The following is a 20,834-nucleotide window of genomic DNA, read 5'->3' on the forward strand; positions in this document are numbered from 1 at the left end:
ACCAACCCATTAATAACGAATAATAATGATTCCAAGGCCTTACCGCTGTTATTAAGGCCCCGGCAGGACTTAATTGGGGTTTACTAATGATAGGACACGCGATAAAAGGGCAAACGGGCAGTTAAATAGAGGAATTAATGTTTCCGTGGTTAAACTAAAACTATTTATGTCAGCGATAATATACCTAAGTACTGCAAAAAAAGCCCTATTAATTAATCATTTCGACCCTGTCTCTAAATAAATCTAATTATTGTAGCGGAGAAGACAGTTCCAGGGTCATTTAATTCAAGTACGAGAATCTATTGAGCTGGCAGGAAACAGCTCGCAGCCGGAAAATAGCTCGCAAAGGGGACTTGAAACAATGCTTAATTATCAATATATCACTCACTGCTATCGTTTAACTGTCCCTTTGCGACTTCAATACACTGCAAATACATCAGATAAACACTTAAAATCAGTAGAAGGCTTTAAAACAAACACATAGGAGATTACATAGGAGGAACTACTCTGAGCTGATACTCACTCCTGGTTTGGGCAATCTCAACGCTTCTATATAGATCACAGGTGGTTAAAGAGACATAAATCAAGGCAAATTAAGACGTTTTTTGCTGTCTTTACCCCATTGGACATGTGTAGTAGTTAGTATCGCGACTTATTTCCCCGATGAGGTATTTCTCGCACACCTGGGAGCCACACTGTCATCCGTGAAGGGAGTCTGCTCTTATATTTTTGTGTTTTTTGAAGCGAATTATCCTGTTGCCGAGGGAGCCATGCATCTAGAAACGGTAAATAGTCCCTTGTGATTGTTTTGGGTGGGTGAGGGCAGTGAATTAAGGCTTGTAATAGGTGGAAATGGGGAAAATGTATCGGTGGGGGGAGAGGTGGATTTAAATGGCCGCCGTGGTCGTTCAGAAGCTCATCGTTTTTTACTGATTTCCGGTAAACTAGAGTACGTAGAGGCACGGGGCTTGAGGGGCAGGGCGACACGTGCATTGTATTCCTGTGTGTGAAGTTGGAGAGCGGGATATAAGCCGGTAAGGTCAGAAAGGTCACGTATATAACTGGCTTGGGGTGTCCGGCTCCATATATGACCTTAATTATTAATGACCTCTAAGACCTTCGGGCACTATGATAGGGAGAACTGAGATGAATGACCTAATGTATGGGGTCAAATGAGGTGTGAGTGCCTTAAATATTGAATTATGGGCGTTTAGCGGTGAGGTCATAAGGGCGTAACCGGCGGGTGGAGCGAACCATATGTGACGTATTATCTCAGTTATCAATGACACCTAAGAACTTTGAACGCTATGAGAGGGAGAACTAAGCTGAATGACCTAATGTATGGGGTCAAATGAGGTGTGAGGGTCTTAGATATTGAATTATGGGCGTTTAGCGGTGAGGTCATAAGGGCGTAACCGGCGGCGGATGGGAGCGAACCGTACGTGACCTTATATCCGTGAGTTTTGACCAGTGTAAGATGCCTGGGTACTCCTATATTAAGGATTAGGGTGTATTTGTGTTGTATTATTGCAGATATGAGGTGTGGGTTGTGTTACTCAGGAAATATTGAAGGTTAACGTGAGCTAGGAGTGTTTTAAGGGTGACTCGTCTAGCGGGCGGGGTGAATTTTACGAATTTTTCAGATTTATTTATTTCAGTGTTATTTCTCTTGATTTTTTTGCGTTTTCATCGTCATGGTTGTGATTTCATGTGTGTTTGAGGTGGTATTGATGGTGATTGTGGTGATTTTAGGTGATGCATGTGGTGGTGATGACCCGGGGTGGTGAACCTATTAACTCTAAGGGGGAATATGTAGGTTAGCGTTGTTGCCTTGACCACATGTGCTTACCCTAGACCATCGGGTGTCATTCTAGAGTTATACATGCTCCTGGTACTGTGAAGGCTGGCATGAACCGATATTTTGGCTGTAAATATTTACTTTTCTCTCACAGGAGGTTAAGGCTAAAATCTAAGTTTAATCCAAGGTTAGGATAACTTAGTGATGACCAGTATCTTATCCTAGACCTGGGGGCTTCGTGGTGCAGTGGTTAGCAGTTAGCACACTCGGCTCACAACCGAGAGAGCTCGGGTTTGATTCCCGGGCAGAGTGGAAAAATTTGGGAGGCTTTTCAGATACCCTATGCCCCTGTCCACCCAGCAGTGTACCAGGTATTAATCGGGGGTTGTGTCCCGTCTCCTGGGATCTGTTCCCTTCTTTAATTCCTTCCCCTCCTGTCTCTCTCTGGCATATGGCCACAGATGTTGCGCCGACTAAATGAAATTTTCCAACTTTTTTATCCTAGACCATCGGGTGTTATTCTAGAGGTCTGCTCATGGTACCGTGAGGGCCGGAATTGACCTATTTTGTCTGTCAATTTTTATCTTGCTCTCAAAGGAGGTTATGTTAAAATCTAAGTTTAATTCAAGGTTAGGATAACTTAGTGCTGACCGAGCATTTTTTTTGTTAATGTTTCTGATATTTTTCAGCCCTTGAATATATAAATAAGTGTGAAGTGATGAGACTTGGGTGTTTTTCTGGAATAACACCCACTTGTTTAGGATATATAGGCAGGATAGGCCTCTCACCACACTGCCGTTGATGTCACTGGCGGGAGAGGTGGCTATGGTCGTCTCCATACTCCCCGCCTCTTAAAATATTGTCTTGGGGTGCAACACAGTATATATTTGTTTTATTTCATTGTGGTAGTAGAGTGCACGGCAGGTACGGTTAACCCGGTAGCTGTGGGGATCATGTTTCTGAACTCGGTAGCAGCGACACATCAAATTTGTGGCTTTACCGTGTAGCAGTGATGGGCCAAACCTGTGTCTTTACCGTGTAGCAGTGATGAGCCAAATTTGTGGCTTTACCATGTAGCAGCGATGGGCCAAACCTGTGTCTTTACCATATAGCAGCGACGGGCCAAATTTGTGGCTTAACCGTGTAGCAGCGACGGGCCAAATTTGTGGCTTTACCATGTAGCAGCGATGGGCCAAACCTGTGTCTTTACCATATAGCAGCGACGGGCCAAATTTGTGGCTTAACCGTGTAGCAGCGACGGGCCAAATTTGTGTCTTTACCGTGTAGCAGTGACGGGCCAAATTTGTGGCTTTACCATGTAGCAGCGATGGGCCAAACCTGTGTCTTTACCATATAGCAGCGACGGGCCAAATTTGTGGCTTAACCGTGTAGCAGCGACGGGCCAAATTTGTGGCTTTACCGTGTAGCAGCGACGGGCCAAATTTGTGGCTTTACCGTGTAGCAGTGACGGGCCAAATTTGTGCCATGATATAAACCCCCCAAAATAGATGATACATAATCTGATCATAAATGCTTTATATATAATATGAAATGGTTTGTGTGAGGGGTGATTTTTTCCATTTTTCTCGCTTGGAGGGACCATTAAGAAACATGATCCCTGCTGCTTCCACCACTAGGTTAAAGGCCCTTCCCTCTAAGCGAGAAAAATGAGAAAAAAATCATCACTCACACAAACCACTTCATAATATATATCAATGCATTATGCATCATCTATTTGTTTATTTATTTATTTTTATGTCTTGGCCTATTGCGCCGGTAGGCTTCTTCCCGGTGGATCCTGATGGTCGGTGGTGGGGTTTATATCCTTCTTAATATATCAAGTTACATATCATGGCAAGAATTTGGCCCGTCACTGGTACACTGTAAAGCCACAAATTTGGGCCCTTGTTGCTACCGGGTTAAGTTAGGTCTTGTTAGGATAGCTTAGATTTAATTCTCTAAATATATGGTCTTGGGGGGACACACCTGGAGATATGTTTATGTTTATATTGTTTTGACAGTGGCTTGCTAAGGCTAGATTAGTTTAATTAAAGTTTGGTTAGGTTAGGATGACTTAGATTTAATTCTCTTTATATATAGTCTGGGATGACACATTGAAGCATATGTTTTTACTTTTTGCATATTTGGCGTCGGAACACAGGCTGGGGAAGGAGACGGTGGCTGAGTGGTTAGCGTGCCGGTCCTGCGTTCGCTGCATGATTGATGAGGAGGGTTTGAATCCACCGCTGCCACAGTCTACCTGTCCTGACGACCACCACCATCATCCTGGACTGTATGGGACTGTCCAAGGGAAAGCAAGATGGGGCCGCTATAAACACTTGCCGGCTTGGGGCCACCACCAGGCCCAGCCAAGGGAGGTAAGGAAAAACAGTATGGCTAGGCTTGAATAAGTTTTAGGTTAGAATAGCTTACTATTAAATTATCTTGTAATTATTATTATTGTCATTATTATCATTCCTATTACGTGTAATATTATCCAGCTTGTAAGGGACTGTATACATATACAAATACACTGTATTGCCAAGAAACAAGAGGAATTAACTATTTTAATGATAAATATAAGTGAATCTCGTTGTTGAGGACCAGGAGACAGATTTTGTGTTGGAAATCAGTAAATACAAGAGGCTGAGTACAACAGTCTGGCAATGTTGGCACTGCCTCAAAGTATAGGCCTGGCTATATGTATAGAGTTATGAGGGGAGAGAGAGACAGAGAGGGAGGATAGAGGAAGAAAAGTATGTAAAAAAACAAATATGAGAGAGAGAGTATCAATTAATTATCTTATATTATACAGCCCTTGATAGAGAGAGATTTTATAATATATTATCCCATGCTGTCTTTCCCAGTACAAGACTTTGAGAGTGGACACATATTTGCAGGTTGGTGTAGCAGTGCCGGGAGGTTCCATAACACAGGGCACTCCTCACCTCAACAACAGTCTCTTCACCGACAAGTAATTCTTCACCAACAAGCTTTTCAGCAGCTTGGAGAAATAGGTGCTTTCTACTCATTTCCTGCCCTGCCTTCATTACTGCCAGAAGCCCCCAAAGGGTGAACCCGTTATATTGAGCTGTAAAATGTTCAGCAGCTCACTTAGTAACCCATTGTGTTGTAAAATGTTCAGTACATCCCCTTGCTTAGAGGGAAAGGCCTTTTAACCCAGTGGTGGTGGTTGTAGCAGCAGGGATCATGTTTCTTTATGGTCCCTCTAAGCGAGAAAAATTAGAAAAAATCACCCCTCACACAAACCATTTCATAATACATATCAAAGCATTTGTGATCAGTTTACACATCATCTATTTTGGGGGGTTTAAATCATGGCACAAATTTGGCCTGTTGCTGCTACACGGTAAAGCCACAAATTTGGCCCGTTGCTGCTACACGGTAAAGCCACAAATTTGGCCTGTTGCTGCTACACGGTTAAGCCACAAATTTGGCCCGTTGCTGCTACACGGTAAAGCCACAAATTTGGCCCGTTGCTGCTACACGGTTAAGCCACAAATTTGGCCCGTCACTGCTACACAGTAAAGCCACAAATTTGACCTGTCACTGCTACACAGTAAAGCCACAAATTTGACCTGTCACTGCTACACGGTAAAGCCACAAATTTGGCCCGTCACTGCTACACAGTAAAGCCACAAATTTGACCTATCACTGCTACACGGTAAAGCCACAAATTTGGCCTGTCACTGCTACACGGTAAAGCCACAAATTTGGCCCGTCGCTGCTATTGGGTTAATACATTAGTAGGTCATGGAAACAACAAAAACACACGTTCTCATTTTTATTTAAATTTGTTCTTCACCTGCGTCGGCCACCGTCTGTCCTCACCTCGCGCTCCCGTCACCGGCCGCTGCCTCCACCTCCGCCACTCCACCTCACTTGCCTCCTTCCTCTTCCTCAGACTACCCATGCTATTGGTGACAAAGATAACTCATTTAACCGTGTAGCAGCGACGGGCCAAATTTGTGGCTTTACCGTGTAGCAGCGACGGGCCAAATTTGTGGCTTTACTGTGTAGCAGCGACGGGCCAAATTTGTGGCTTTACTGTGTACCAGTGATGGGCCAAATTTGTGCCATGATATAAATCCCCCCAAAAGATGATACATAATATGATCACAAATGCTTTGATATATATTGTGAAATGGTTTGTGTGAGGGGTGATTTTTTCTCATGGTGGTTGGTGGTGAGTATTGTGGTTAGGTGGGTGAGCCTGCATAAGTCTAGGTGAGTAGGGTAGTAGTAGCCTAGCATAGTAAAATCACGGAGAGCTGATGCCTATATATATATATATATATATATATATATATATATATATATATATATATATATATATATATATATATATATATATATATATATATATATATATATATATATATATATATATATATATATATATATATATATATGTAGTAGGTATTGGGTATATCACACACACACACACACACACACACGTCAATATGGTCACTGGGCACAGCATGGTGAGCTCTCTTCCTCTCCTTGCCAGTCTCACTGGTTATTTGTTTTCCTGAGACAGATTTATTTACGATAATGACCATTTTTTAGTAAGTATTAAACTGTTTGCATGGAGAAAATAAGGAGAAAGAAAAGGTGTGAAATATGCACTTTAAATTTGGTATTGGCCAGCAGCCTCATCAGTGGCTGTCAGCCAGTGAGGAACAGGGAAAACTGACACGCTCTCCCTGTGGAAGGTGCTTCCCCTCAGCGAATCCATTTTAGTAGTACTGGGAATGAGGAGGCGCAACAGAGGTGAGCGGGGGAGGACAGGTCGACTGGTGTTCAGTAAAATTGTAAGATACGAATACCCTACGACGTGACGTGTTATATTAAGTGTTCGCAGTACTACATTGTAATTGCAGGAAGGTGGGTGGTGAGTTATGCGCATAGCTGGGCGTTATCGCGATACTTTATCGCTGATAACAAAATCGGGTTGTCGGCCATCCGCTGCTTATTTAAATATATATCGGTATCTTCGTTATTTTTGTAACCAAACTAGTGATAATCGCTACTTTTTTCCGCCTCAGAAAAAAAAAAAAACGTTGTCTCCTCCCTACTCGCATGCGTGGCCCGGGTGCCCGGTATTTTATGAAAAAACTTGGGGGTATGAATTATCTTTTTTGGCGAAGAGATTTCGTACTTAGATCATCAACATTAAAATACTAGGTAATTTTTTTATGTTAGACTCAAAAATCAATATATCAAAGAGAAAAATCATTTAACTTTGCCCCTAAAATGATTATTCACTACCTCAAATTTGATATTCCATATTCGTTTGTGAGCATGCCTTGGTATTGAAGGCACCTGGTGTTGTGTTATTTGGTGTCCCATCGTCAAAAGCTGGCGCTTGTGTTAACAAACACTGATCTCTCGTGAACTGCGCATGTTCAGACCAGTAAGCATAATTGTACAGTATCACAGAGCTTTTTAGCACAGTTGCTGGAAGGCTGAATCAGACATACAGTACCACCATCCACACTGTTTCTAGAACGACACTCTGTACATATAAATACAGCTCGTACAGAGTGTCAATCTAGAAACATCGGGGATGGTGGTACTGTATGTCTGATTCAGCCTTCCAGCAACTCTAAATTACGGTTAAAAAGCTTTGTGAGACTGTTCAGGTCTACGCTTGCTGGTCTGAGCATGCGCAGTTCACGAGAGACCAGTGTTTGTCGGTGGGGACGCCAAATAACACAACACCGGTTCAGGTGTTTCTAGTATTACCGTCCATATGTACATGTCAACGTGTGGTTTTCAGATTTTGTAAGTTTTTAAAAATACAAATAATGAAAATATGAATTCATCTATGTTTTTATTTGAAATATCAATATAGTATCGTTTTCGCCTATCGGACTTATCACTAGCTAGTATCGGAATTGTGGATTAATATCGGGTGTCGGTTATCGCCTATATTTGTGTTTCCAGTTAACGAATATCGGTTATCACCGATAAGGTTTTCCATTATCAGTTATCGGTTATCGGGAATAAGGTTTTCTGTTATCGTGCCCTGCTATGGTTATGCGAGCCAGGGTGGGCACCTGCTGGAGGCTAGGTGGGCGCGGGGTGGATAGGTTTAGTAGGGTTGAGTAAACGTGAGAATTACAATAACATTAATCCTCATGATTCCCTGGTAGCACGTATATAATTTGTTTAATATTATTAGGTAGTATTAATGGTTTATATGGATCATGTGTCCCTCGTTCAGTAAAAATAGTAGTAGTTGCTAATAGGCACACCTAACACAACCAAAATATGGGGTACACACTTGGCGCAGGGACTGTTTTGGGGTGTCATTGAAGGTAACGGGCTCAAGAGTGGCCTGTCCAGATATTTTGTTTTTTATTTATTGATGATCCACGAGACATCCTAGAGTTAAATCAAAGTATGTGGTTATCTTTGTATTCATTCCTACACACACTGGTAATATTTCTGTGGGGTCTGATTCACTTATTAGAGTGAAATTCTATTGTGGAAAACAGCCACAAATTCGTGTCACTGGTGAAAATGAAACTGATAATTTAAATTTTGCCACCATGAAATATATACAAATAGATAAATATGAGTGACTTCACCTGCTTTGCACAGTAAAAATATGCTATTTCAGGCATCTGACACCCTCAAAAAGGCGTGCGCACTCCTCTGGCCTCGGAGCTTCAGCCTGGACATTGTGGTTAGGTCATTACATACTCAAATCAGGACTAGGTTTTGGGAGACAGGTCAGGTCATTTTGTAGACTTGTGATACTGGGCTAGACTGCACTGGGTACACCACACGCTGGAGTTGCACCCAATTTATAATGATATCATTTTGGAGCAGTGAGTGATGGGCTTTTTTTTTTTTTTTTTTTTTTTTTTTAACTGTAAAAACAAAAAGTATGTTGATGTTTACACAGTTAATTGACACCAAACTTGATTTGCAGACACTACCAAACGAAGAAGAGGAGGAGGAGGACTGGGAAGAAGACGAGGAACACCGGAGGAACCCATTGGTGAGTGTTAATTTATTTTTTCTAAAATGGTTAACGAGCAGTCAAGGAATTTTGATAATAAGGAGGGAAAGTTTGCAGCCAGGAACACCTTGGTACTGCAAACACAAACACACACACACACACACACACACACACACACACACACACACACACACACACACACACACACATCAACTGGAATGTTTTCAAGATGCCTTAATACCACAATGTTGTTTTAAATTTGTAAGTTTGGGCAGGAAAATGTTTAAAACTATGACCCTGTGTCTTGGGAAGGTTCTGACCCCGACCCCTGAAGTGACCCTCTGGTGGTAGTGGCTGTGTGGAAGGAAGGAAGGAAGGAAGGGTTCAAAGTTGAAAGGAATTTATATTTATATGTAAAATGTATCTTAAGGTTTACACAGAGCAATGACTCCTTACTTGAATTACAGAGAGAACAAGAAGAAGAAGAAGAAGAGGAGGACACAGGAATTCCTTGGTAAGTGTTAATTTATTTTCCTCTTTATTTCTTTTCCATTTATCAATATTTTCCTTGTTTCTTTGTTTTCCTGTCTTCATTTTCTTTCTGTAATGGATTGTTCTGAGGAAGGAAGGAAGGAGGGAGGGAGAGGAAAGGAAGGAAGGAAGGAAGGAAGGAAGGAAGGAGGGAGGGAGGGATGAAGGAAGGAAGGGAAAGAATGGAAGGAAGGAGGGAGAGAAAGAAGGAATGAAGGAGGGAGGGAGGAAGGAAAAAGATAGGAAGGAAAGCGAAGGAGAGAAGGAAGGAACAGAGAGAGAAAAGAACAAGTGAATAACAGAAAGAACAGTAATGAAGGAAGAAAGGAAGGGAGGGAAGGAAGGAAGGAAGCTCAGTAAGAATGTATGAGTTTGTAAGAACACAAACACAAATCAATTTTTTTTACTAAACACAGAAATAGCAATTAAAAGGTCAAGGAGAGGTCAGGGGAGAGAGGTCACCTTCCTTCACTATGTATGTATGTAGGAGGGGAAGGGAAGGAAGGAAGGAAAGAGGGAAGGGAGGGAGAGGAAGGAATGGAGGAAAGCATGGAATAAAGGAAGGGAGGCAAGGAATAAAGGAGGGAGGGAGGGGAAGGAAGGAAGGAGGGAGGGAGGGAAAGAGGGAGAGAAAATGAATGTAGGACTATCTTGTGCGTCAGTCAGTTGTTGGCAATGTCAGCCATTTCTTTCCCACATTCAAGATTGGTTACTCCAAGAAAAAAAATCCAAGACGTGTCGGACACAGGCATAAGTAACCACAAGGTGTCGTATTTGCAGCTACGGTTAATGTTACGCGCCCATGACCCAGCCCAGCCTGAGACAGCCTTGGTGTGGGCAGACCACCGCCCATGTTCAATCATTGTGTGGCCGCTGAAATGAACCCAGTCAGAGTGGGGTACGCCGTCCACCAATTGAATCCCATGTCCGCCATACCCGAGAAATGTCCTCCGCAGTGCCCCCAAAAGTGAAGGTTTTTATATAGCAGTGCGGTGTAATACTACTATACTACTGTGTGGGGCCGGGAAGATGTGCCGTGGGCTCAACCCCCCCCCCAAGCGACTCCCCCTGACCAGGGAGGGAGGGGATACAATTACTTCAAATTACATTGAATACATATGAAGTTGTTTTAATATGAATACAAATACCTTCTTGTCATAATTGGGTTTAGCAGTGTTGTAAAGTTATCTAAGATCAGGGAGGGAATACAAGTGTTGTGGATTACAATACCAATACAGTACTTCAAACTACAGTGAATGGAAATACTGTTTTGATATGAATGAATACACCTTCTTGGCATAACAGCAGTGTTCTAAAGATGTACAAGGTAGTGTAGCTCATAACCCTGTACTCAACACAGTGCTAACAAGAAGGCTGTTTTGATATGAATGAATACACCGTCTTGGCATAACAGCAGCAGTGTTGTAAAGATGTACAAGAGCTCATAACCCTGTACTCAACACAGTGCTAACAAGTCCCCCGGGAGGCTGTGCGGACCTGTAACGCCTGCTATTACAGATGATAGATTTTGAAGTGTTCCTCAGATAATTATTTGCACAATACAAATACTTTTCCCTTGTATTCCAATCACAATGAGAATGCTTTTGATTTCTATCAATAGTTATACCAATACAAACACACCCAAATATGGTATTCCAGTGTATTTGAATAGGAATGGGGGTAGAGGCGGCCTTGGCCCTGAACTGTCAAGCCGCTCAAGTGTCATTTCCCTCATTGTTAAGGTGGTGGGCAGCTGTCAGGTGCTTGTCAGGCCAGGCTCGTCAGGTCACCTGCTGTGTGGAGCGATGACTCGTGTTCAGGTGAGGCCACTCACTGGCAGCACTGTTGATGAAGACCCGTCACAGCCGAGGCATTCATGTGCAGGGAAACAGTTCACAGGGAGAGAGAAACACTGCTGTACAAGATGTTAATTAAAAGTGGGAATACTACTATGAGCTATGTTAGTAGAGTAGAGCCCCATTTAGCGTGAGAATTAGGTGGATGAATGCGGTCGCGCTAACTAAATTTGCGCTAATTGAATAAAGTAACCAATATGAAAAAAAGTTATTTGGTGCACACGTGGGTGTGACTTTTGGGTTTGATAATTACTCAAAATACGCAGTCATCAGTTATGGATGGTGACTCTTGCGGCCCAAGGTGTCGGCAAGTGGGTGTGACAAGAGTTCGGCCCCAGCAAAGGTTCGGTGGGCGTGTGTGGGCGTCGTGCCCGGCCAGGGCCCGGATTCATCAATCTTACCAACCACGCCTCTGGTATCTCTCACATTTACCGGAGCGCTACCAGAGCTGCGGCATCTTTCAAACACGGGATTCATCAACGGTATGGTAACGCTCCGGTAACTCGCACCCTAGCAACGATTGGTTGGGCTGGACAGCCAATCACGTGCGACCTTTGATACTGTATTTCAGCTTTCACGTGTCGTTTGTTTACTAATACACAGACTTCAAAATCAAGACATGTGTATTGTACAGGCGTAAATACTGCCTTAAAACAAATAATTAGCGTGGTGATCCCTCAATTAGATGCGTTTTTTACGAATGAATGCACGTTACTTGTATATATATATTCTTGAAATAAAATACTCGCTTATGTAGCCTAGCAATATTCTGAACATTTTTGTATGTTACCTACATAGTTTTCCGTCGCCAACGCCAGCTGCGCGCCTCGCTATCACAAGATTGGGTATTATTCTAACCCCTCGCAACCAAAATTGTCTAGGGGGCCATTGTCATCGTGCCTCACTGGGGCAGCCAAGCAATGGGCGTGGGAAGTTGTGGCTGCTGAGGTGAATGGCGTGATGAGTGGCTTCGTGAGTAGTGTGGAGGAGGTCAGAGCAAAATTTTACGACATTAAACTCCACAGCAAGAATGCTTTGATTTCTATCAATAGTTATACTTTCACAAACACACCCAAATATTATTCCAGTGTATTTGAATAGGAATAGGGGTGGAGGCGGCCTTGGCCCTGAACTGTCAAGCCGCTCAAGTGTCATTTCCCTCATTGTTAAGGTGGTGGGCAGCTGTCAGGTGCTTGTCAGGCCAGGCTCGTCAGGTCACCTGCTGTGTGGAGCGATGACTCGTGTTCAGGTGAGGCCACTCACTGGCAGCACTGTTGATGAAGACCCGTCACAGCCGAGGCATTCATGTGCAGGGAAACAGTTCACAGGGAGAGAGAAACACTGCTGTACAAGATGTTAATTAAAAGTGGGAATACTACTATGAGCTATGTTAGTAGAGTAGAGCCCCATTTAGCGTGAGAATTAGGTGGATGAACGCGGTCGCGCTAACTAAATTTGCGCTAATTGAATAAAGTAACCAATATGAAAAAAAGTTATTTGGTGCACACGTGGGTGTGACTTTTGGGTTTGATAATTACTCAAAATACGCAGTCATCAGTTATGGATGGTGACTCTTGCGGCCCAAGGTGTCGGCAAGTGGGTGTGACAAGAGCTCGGCCCCAGCAAAGGTTCGGTGGGCGTGTGTGGGCGTCGTGCCCGGCCAGGCCGACATCACACCCGTTATTATTGAGCGTGTCATGGTGACGGTGGCCACACAATCAATAGTGACACCTTGCCTCATCTGCCCCGCCGCGGCAGGTAATAGTGGCGCCCCGCGGGGCCGACGCGGCGAAGCTCACGCCCCGAGGATGACGGTGGAGGCGGCGGCGGGGCCGGGACAGTGACAGTGGCTGCTGCGGCGCCACACACGAGCAGCGAGCTGTGCACCACCCCCAGCAGGTGAGGCGGCCCAGGGGGGGCAGGACGACGTTAGAGAGCATGAGAGACTGGGACTGTGTGGGAAGTGGTGGTGGGGGGCTGTGTTGTGGTGTGAGGCAGGCCACCCAGGCCACTGCACATCATGGCGGCTTGGCGCAATTTTCAAAATTCAGTCGTGGTGGCTGCTCGCGCTAACTGAGGCTTTCACACTAATTAATGTTTCTCTTGGTAGATGGTGGCTTGTACTAATTGCGGTTCACGCTAATTGATCTCGCGCTAAGTGGGGCTTTACTGTAGTTATGTTAGTGCAGTATTGGTATACAAGAATACCATAGTACTAGTGTTTGTTAGATAAACATGCAGGAAGCAAAGAAATATCGCTGAATTAGCGCCGGGATGAGCTTACAAAATATCCAAGTTGGTGTTTGTTTGCATTTAGTGTGTGGGAAAATATACCAGTAGAGTACTTGCAAAACCTCCATCCATGGCTATGATCTGCCCATGAAAACCTTCTCTGTGGCCTTGGGAAACACATGTAATGACACATTGAAGGAGATAGAGAGATGGTACCTTATTTCAGTGTGCTAAAATGGTACCATGAAGGCAGCCTGCACACACACACACAATGTCTGGGGCCCTCACATGCATGGACTTCATCTCATATAATCTTGTGGGCCTGTACTTCAGTTGCTTCCACTATAATCCATGTAATTTCCTCTAAAATCTATGTAATTTCCTTTAAAATCCATGTCTTTGCCATTCCCAAACTGGGGCCCATATAGCAGACTGAAGGATCCCATAGTTCAAGTTTAGTTTAAGTCTTGAACTAACCTTAACCTATGGCGCCTTCATTGTGCTATATGGTCCCCAGTTTGGGAACCAGGATAGATAGATAGATAATAGATAGATACAGGGTGATAGATAGTTATAAATAGATAGTTTTTTGTGTGTTTGCAGGGGTCACTGTTCCTTAATGGCACAGAGGAAGGGTCACACCGCCACCAGGCTCTTAAAACTACCCCTGGAAATGCACTAAATTCCTAGAAAAAGTGTGTCAGATATGTGTTTTTTGGCTTCACGGCACAGACCTATGGTCATACTACCACCTCCAGTGTCTTAAAACTATCCTTGGAAATGCCCCTAAACTCCCTTCAAAGCCTTGTCAAATGTTTTCTTTAGGTTCACGGTACATAGGAAGGGTCAGGCTATCACCAGGGTCATAAAACTAGCCTGGGAAATGACCCTCATAACCCCTATGAAAGCCTTGTCAATTGTGCATTTTTTTAGGTTCACGGCATATAGGAAAGGTTAAGCTATGACCAGGGTCATAAAACTACCCCAGGAAATGCAGAAAACTCCCTTGAAAGTCTTGTTAAAAATGTGTTTCTCAGGTTCATGGTACAGAGGGAGGGTCAGACTACAACCAGGGTCCTTAAACTACCCCTGGAAATGCCTTAAACTCCCACGAAAACCTTCTCCAATGTGTGTTTTTAGGTTCCTTGTACAGAAGAAGGGTCAAACACCCACCAGGGTCACAAAACTACCCCTGGAAATGCCCTAAACTCCCTTGAAAGCCTTGTCAATTGTGCATTTATTTCTTTAGGTTCCTGGTACAGAGGAAGGGTCGAACTCCCACCAGGGTCACAAAACTACCCCTGGAAATGCCCTAAACTCCCTTGAAAGCCTTGTCAATTGTGCATTTATTTCTTTAGGTTCCTGGTATAGAGGAAGGGTCGAACTCCCACCAGGGTCACAAAACTATCCCTGGAAATGCCCTAAACTCCCTTGAAAGCCTTGTCAATTGTGCATATATTTCTTTAGGTTCCTGGTATAGAGGAAGGGTCGAACTCCCACCAGGGTCACAAACTACTACCCTGGAAATGCCCTAAACTCCTTGAAAGCCTTGTCAATTGTGCATTTATTTCTTTAGGTTCCTGGTACAGAGGAAGGGTCTTTAGGTTCCTAGGAAGGAGGGTCATAAAACTAGTCTTGGAAATGCCTCCCACAACCCCTATGAAAGCCTTGTCAAATGTGTGTGTTTGGGCAGTGAAATGTTTAGGAATAATGTGTTGGGATCAGAGAAAGGGATAGGATGAGGGGACAGCTTGGGATAATGTTTGGTATTATGGAAGTAGGAGAGAGAGAGAGAGAGAGAGAGAGAAAAAAAAAACACATGGCAGGCTTTATGATAAGTTTTCCTTTCTATAAAAAGTTTTAAAGTAACGGAGAAGGCTTTTTGTGGGTCATTATTTTTCCTTTTTGTGTGAAGTTTGGGTCATGGGATTGTATGGAATTTTGCTGGTAATATTTTTCTACCTTTTTCTCTACCATTCAGTTACTGTGTGTGGCAGATGGTTGACATTCGGTAGGCTGGTAGATGGGTCCTTTGACTATGTTCAGATGAATTTTGGTTGATTTTGGTTGATTGTGGTGGTCAGAATAGAGTCATGCATTAAGTGTGGGTTTCAGGATGGTAAAGAATTTTTTGTAATATTTTCTGAACCTTTTTCTCTACCATTCTGTTACTGTGTGCGGCAGATGGTTGATGTTCGGTAGGCTGGTAGATCGATCCTTTGGCTAGGTTGGGATGAATTTTGGTTGATCTCGGTTGATTGTGGTGGTCAGAATAGAGAAAGAGAGAGTTCAATAATCCAAACAGTCATCCAAGAAGCACATCACTGCCCCATTTACATCGCTCCAGACAGGGAGGGAATGGAGGGATATTTGGAGGCTGGAGGAGAGGGAGGATTTAAGATAGACTGAAGGAGAGGGAGGAAAAATAGAGAGAACTTGGGACAAAATGAAGTAAAAATTCTAGTTAGTCAGCTCCCTCTCTCTCTCTGAAGCCTGAGTATATACAGTTAAAGAAGGGTCACTCTACGGGCAGTATAATAATCATGTGTTTACCTTTCAATACATGTCCTAATAACCACTAAAACACACCATGAAATACCTCCTGTTCCCTCTCACTGAAGCCTTAGTATATGCTGTCAACAAAGGCTCATATTGTCGCCAGTATAATGTTTACCTCTCAAAACGCTGTAATAACCAATAAATTACACTGTGAAATAATGTCAAATTTCCGCTGTACATTCACCATTCCTTTCTCTATAGTTTGACGAGAAGCCTTACCACTTAAATGCCCCATTCAACCTCTGAGGACTGCTTTGCTTACCTTTCAGAAACGTCATAATAACCACTAAATTGCCCTAAATTACCCCATGGAGTAACATTGAATTTTCACTGTACATTCACCATTCCTTTCTTCAGCAGTTTGATGATAAGCCTTACCTTTTAATCGCTTCATTTAACCTCCTGTCAGTAGGTCTTCGTTCTGAGTGCTGCATAGGTTGTGCTTAGCTTGGTGTGGCTAATGTCTCTCCCTCTCCATCCACTCAATTTGGTAATTTTTTGTCAAATTTGATCATTTTTTGCAAACTACAATATTACGTAGGAAACCACGAGGACTGAAAAATGTCACCTGCCCAAGCGCACACCTTTGACAGGGCCTTCACAGGAGTTGTGGGCATTTCCAGGGGTAGTTTGATGACCCTGGTGGTAGTTTAACCCTTCTACAGGGGACTTCGTGGTGCAGTGGTTAGCACACTCGGCTCACAACCGAGAGAGCCCTGGTTCGATTCCCGGGCGGAGTGGAAAAATTTGGGCGGCTTTTCCGATACCCTACGCCCCTGTCCGTCCAGCAGTGAATGGGTACCAGGTATTAATTGGGGGTTGTGTCCCGTCTCCTGGGATCTGTTCCCTTCTCCTATAATTCCTTCCCCGTCCGTCCCTCTCCGGCATATGACCACAGATGTTGCGCCGACTGAACAAAACTTTACAACTTAACCCTTCTACTGTACCAAGAACCTAAAAAACACTCATTATATTTGTTGTATTAGTGTTGTATTCTTAAACATTTCGTCCCCCGAGTGTGGTAAACTGACAGGGCTTTCATAGGAGTTGTGGGCATTTCCAGGGGTAGTTTTATGACCCTGGTTGTAGTTTAACCCTTCTACTGTATCAAGAACCTAAAAAAACACTCATTCAAACATTGTATTGGTTATATTAGTGTTGTATTCTTAAACATTTCGTCCCCCGAGTGTGGTAAATTGACAGGGCTTTCATAGGAGTTGCGGGCATTTCCAGGGGTAGTTTGATGACCCTGGTTGTAGCAAGACCTTTCCTCTTTACCATGAACCTATAAAACAAGTCAAAAGAACCCAATTCATCTCCTTTACGGCCTTTGGAAGTAGCTGATGTGAGGAGCGGAAATGTCCGAGGCTCGCATTCTTGAAAAAGCCATCCCGAGAGACTTGTCTTTAAGGCTTCCGTAGGAGGTTTGGGCATTTCCAGGGGTAGTTTTATGACCCTGGTGATAGATTAACCCTTCCTATGTACCATGAACCTTCAAAACCACTCAATTAGAACCCGATTGATCTCCTTTTTGGCATCTGACAGTCACATTCTTAAAAATATTGTTCCAAGCGCACACATTTGACAGGCTTTTGTAGGAGTTGTGAGAATTTCCAGGGGCAGTTTGATGACCCAGGTGGTAGTTTTAACTTTCTCCTTACCATGAATCTTAAAACAAGACTCGTGAGACCTTGATTGATCTCCTTATTGACCTTTGCAAGTAGCTGACGTGAGGGGCGGAAGGGTCTGCTTCATAGATCTTAGGGAGGAAAGTTTGAGACGTACCTTGAATCAGCTCCTTGACGACAGTAGACTCCATGGCTGGCGTTCCTTCCTCCTTGTCTTCCTCAAATTCCAGACTTTCCTCCTCTGTGATGTACCTTTCTCTCTCTCTCTCTCAGTTCTAATCATTCCTTCTTTATTTAGTTTTATTTATATATATATCCTCATCATGTTTTACTTCCCTTTACTTACCGTAATCTCTCTTCTCCGCCTCCTCACTTTCCTCCTCTCATACGTACATCCTTCTCGGTAAATCCTTTTCACTGTATCGTATATATAGAGTTCCATTATTTGCTTGTTTCCCTTCCTCCTCATCTCTTAACGTATAAACGAGGCTTACGGCAGAGAAATCCTAAGGCACGGTGACCTATTCTTACGTATATTAGAGTACGTTTACACACTGAGAACAGATTACGAGACTTCCAGCCCTCCGCTCATCTTATGCAAGGTTTATTTTCCCTTGCAAGTAACTATATCTCGTTCTTCCTTTCCCCCCTTGCTAACTAGAACATAATTATTGCCATATTGCTCGTCATGATGTACGTTACGAGGGAAAGTGACCCTCCGTCTGCCCCATAAAAGTTTCGTTTCCATTTTGATTCATCCTTGGAGGGGTAGTCTGTCTTTCCCAGTGCAAATTAGAGTTAAATTGCTATGTTATGATACTAATTGCAAGGCGAAAGAGACCCTTCGTACAATTTACACAAGGGTCGCCATTCCTAATGTCACCTCACTTCTCTGCCGTACGCCTCAAATATTTTAGTCTGTGATATGTTATCTGCTTTCTCTTTGTCTAAGGTATTTATGTCATAGTAATAATCTCATGTCTGTCTTATTTTCTTCTTGGTTGTATATCTAAGGTCTCGTCTTCCTCCGTCTTTGAGTTGTCCTTTTTTAGACTATAGTACTTGTTTCCACGTCTTTTATTCCATATGTAATTATTGTCTCTTAATTTCCATGAGTTTTGAGCTCTTTATGTATACAATCTCTCCCCTTGTAAGTTCCCTTCGTTGTCTTCTCTTATATCTCATGTTTATTGCACTGTTTCCAATTCATATATAATTCTTTTTATATTATAAGTTTTTTTTTTCTGTATGAAAATTAGAAAGGTGTCAGGACACCTCTCCCCCCGAAACTGACCTATCTTTCGGCCACCTCTTTGGATTCTTTTTAGGAGCATTAAGTAGCGGGCTTTTTTTTTATTAATGTTTACTTTTTTTGTGCCCTTGAACTGTCTCCTTTGCTGTAAAAAAAAAAAAAAAAAATTTTAAAGTTCCTCCCTTTGATATATATAGAATTAGCTTTTAAAAAAGATCAAAGCAACTAGATATATCAGCTTACAGCTCAAAAACATCTTGAAAAGTAGCCTGAAAAATGTCGTACCTAAGTCAATTATACCTAAATGGGTTTGGGACAAGATCAAGTCATAGGTGTGGCCCTTAATTTTATTGATAAGACTTCATAGTACAGATACAGTTCACATCTTCTGTGACTGGCTTACAGAAGAACAGTCCCTTGCAGAGAAAAGTGCAAGTCACCAGAGTTGACTAACACGACATCTTTCCCTCGGCAGAATTGAACGGCTGAACGGACAACTCTAGCGTCTTGGTCTGCACACCACACACTCTGGAAGAAGGAAGAACACCAAGATGTCAAGTTCCTGCAGAATCAGCCTCTTAGTGAAGGAAATGTGCTCTATTTATTTAATAAATGATTGACAAAAAAATCATTTAGTATTTATTTTAGAAAAATTCTATGGCTCACTTTTTGCATATATGTTGCAATACTATGCAATAAGTTTGCAATATATATATATATATATATATATATATATATATATATATATATATATATATATATATATATATATATATATATATATATATATATATATATCTATATCTATATCTATATATATATCTATATCTATATCTATATCTATATCTATATCTATATATATATATATATATATATATATATATATATATATATATATATTGCAATACTATGCAATAAGTATATCATGCAATAAGTTGGCAATATATATATATATATATATATATATATATATATATATATATATATATATATATATATATATATATGCAATAAGTATATCATGCAATAAGTTTGCATATATATATATATATATATATATATATATATATATATATATATATATATATATATATATATATATATATATATATATATATATATATATATATATATATATATATATATATATAAGTATATCATGCAATAAGTTTGCATATATATATATATATATATATATATATATATATATATATATATATATATATATATATATATATATATATATAATACTATGCAATAAGTATATCATGCAATAAGTTTGCAATATATATATATATATATATATATATATATATATATATATATATATATATATATATATATATATATATATGTTGCAATACTATGCAATAAGTATATCATGCAATAAGTTTATATATATATATATATATATATATATATATATATATATATATATATATATATATATATATATATATATATATATATATATATATATATATATATATATATATATATATATATATATATATATATATATATATATATATATATATATATATATATATATATATATATATATATATATATATATATATATATATATATATATATATATATATATATATATATATATATATCATGCAATAAGTTATATATATATATATATATATATATATATATATATATATATATATATATATATATATATATATATATATATATATATATATATATATAAATAGAAGAAGAGGAATGGAAAGAGGAGATGAGTAAAAGAAGGGAGAGTAAAAGATGAGTCAAAATGAGGGAGAAAATGAGTTAAAAGAAGAATGAAAACAAGGAAAAGTTGAGAGGAGGAGCTTGGAGAGAGAGCAGAAGAGAGGAGTGGTACTGAGAGCGTAGACATAAACAATTACCAAAACGCCAAATGAAATTAAACAAATATGTCTGCAAGAGAAGCCTGAACCACACACAGAAAGAGAACAGAGGTGAAATCTGT

General features: G+C 41.1%; 2 long non-coding RNA genes across 3 annotated transcripts in view; one reads left to right on the forward strand and one right to left on the reverse strand.

Annotated features, from left to right (window-relative positions):
• Positions 1–670: 670 nt before the first annotated feature.
• LOC126987169 (uncharacterized) lies at positions 671–19,506 on the forward strand. Its single transcript, XR_007740314.1, has 5 exons — positions 671–785; positions 3,960–4,176; positions 4,699–4,815; positions 8,763–8,831; positions 19,326–19,506. It is a non-coding gene; the product is annotated as an uncharacterized LOC126987169 (long non-coding RNA).
• Positions 19,020–20,834, reverse strand: part of LOC126987168 (uncharacterized) — a 42,206-nt gene continuing 40,391 nt past the window's right edge. The window contains exon 7 of one of the 2 annotated variants that reach the window (XR_007740312.1): positions 19,020–19,378. This is a non-coding gene — a long non-coding RNA (uncharacterized LOC126987168). The remainder of the gene's footprint in view (positions 19,379–20,834) is intronic. The other variant, XR_007740311.1, reaches the window with a different exon arrangement.

The sequence above is a fragment of the Eriocheir sinensis genome, chromosome 64 (assembly GCF_024679095.1).
Source record: "Eriocheir sinensis breed Jianghai 21 chromosome 64, ASM2467909v1, whole genome shotgun sequence".
Classification (NCBI taxonomy): domain Eukaryota; kingdom Metazoa; phylum Arthropoda; class Malacostraca; order Decapoda; family Varunidae; genus Eriocheir; species Eriocheir sinensis.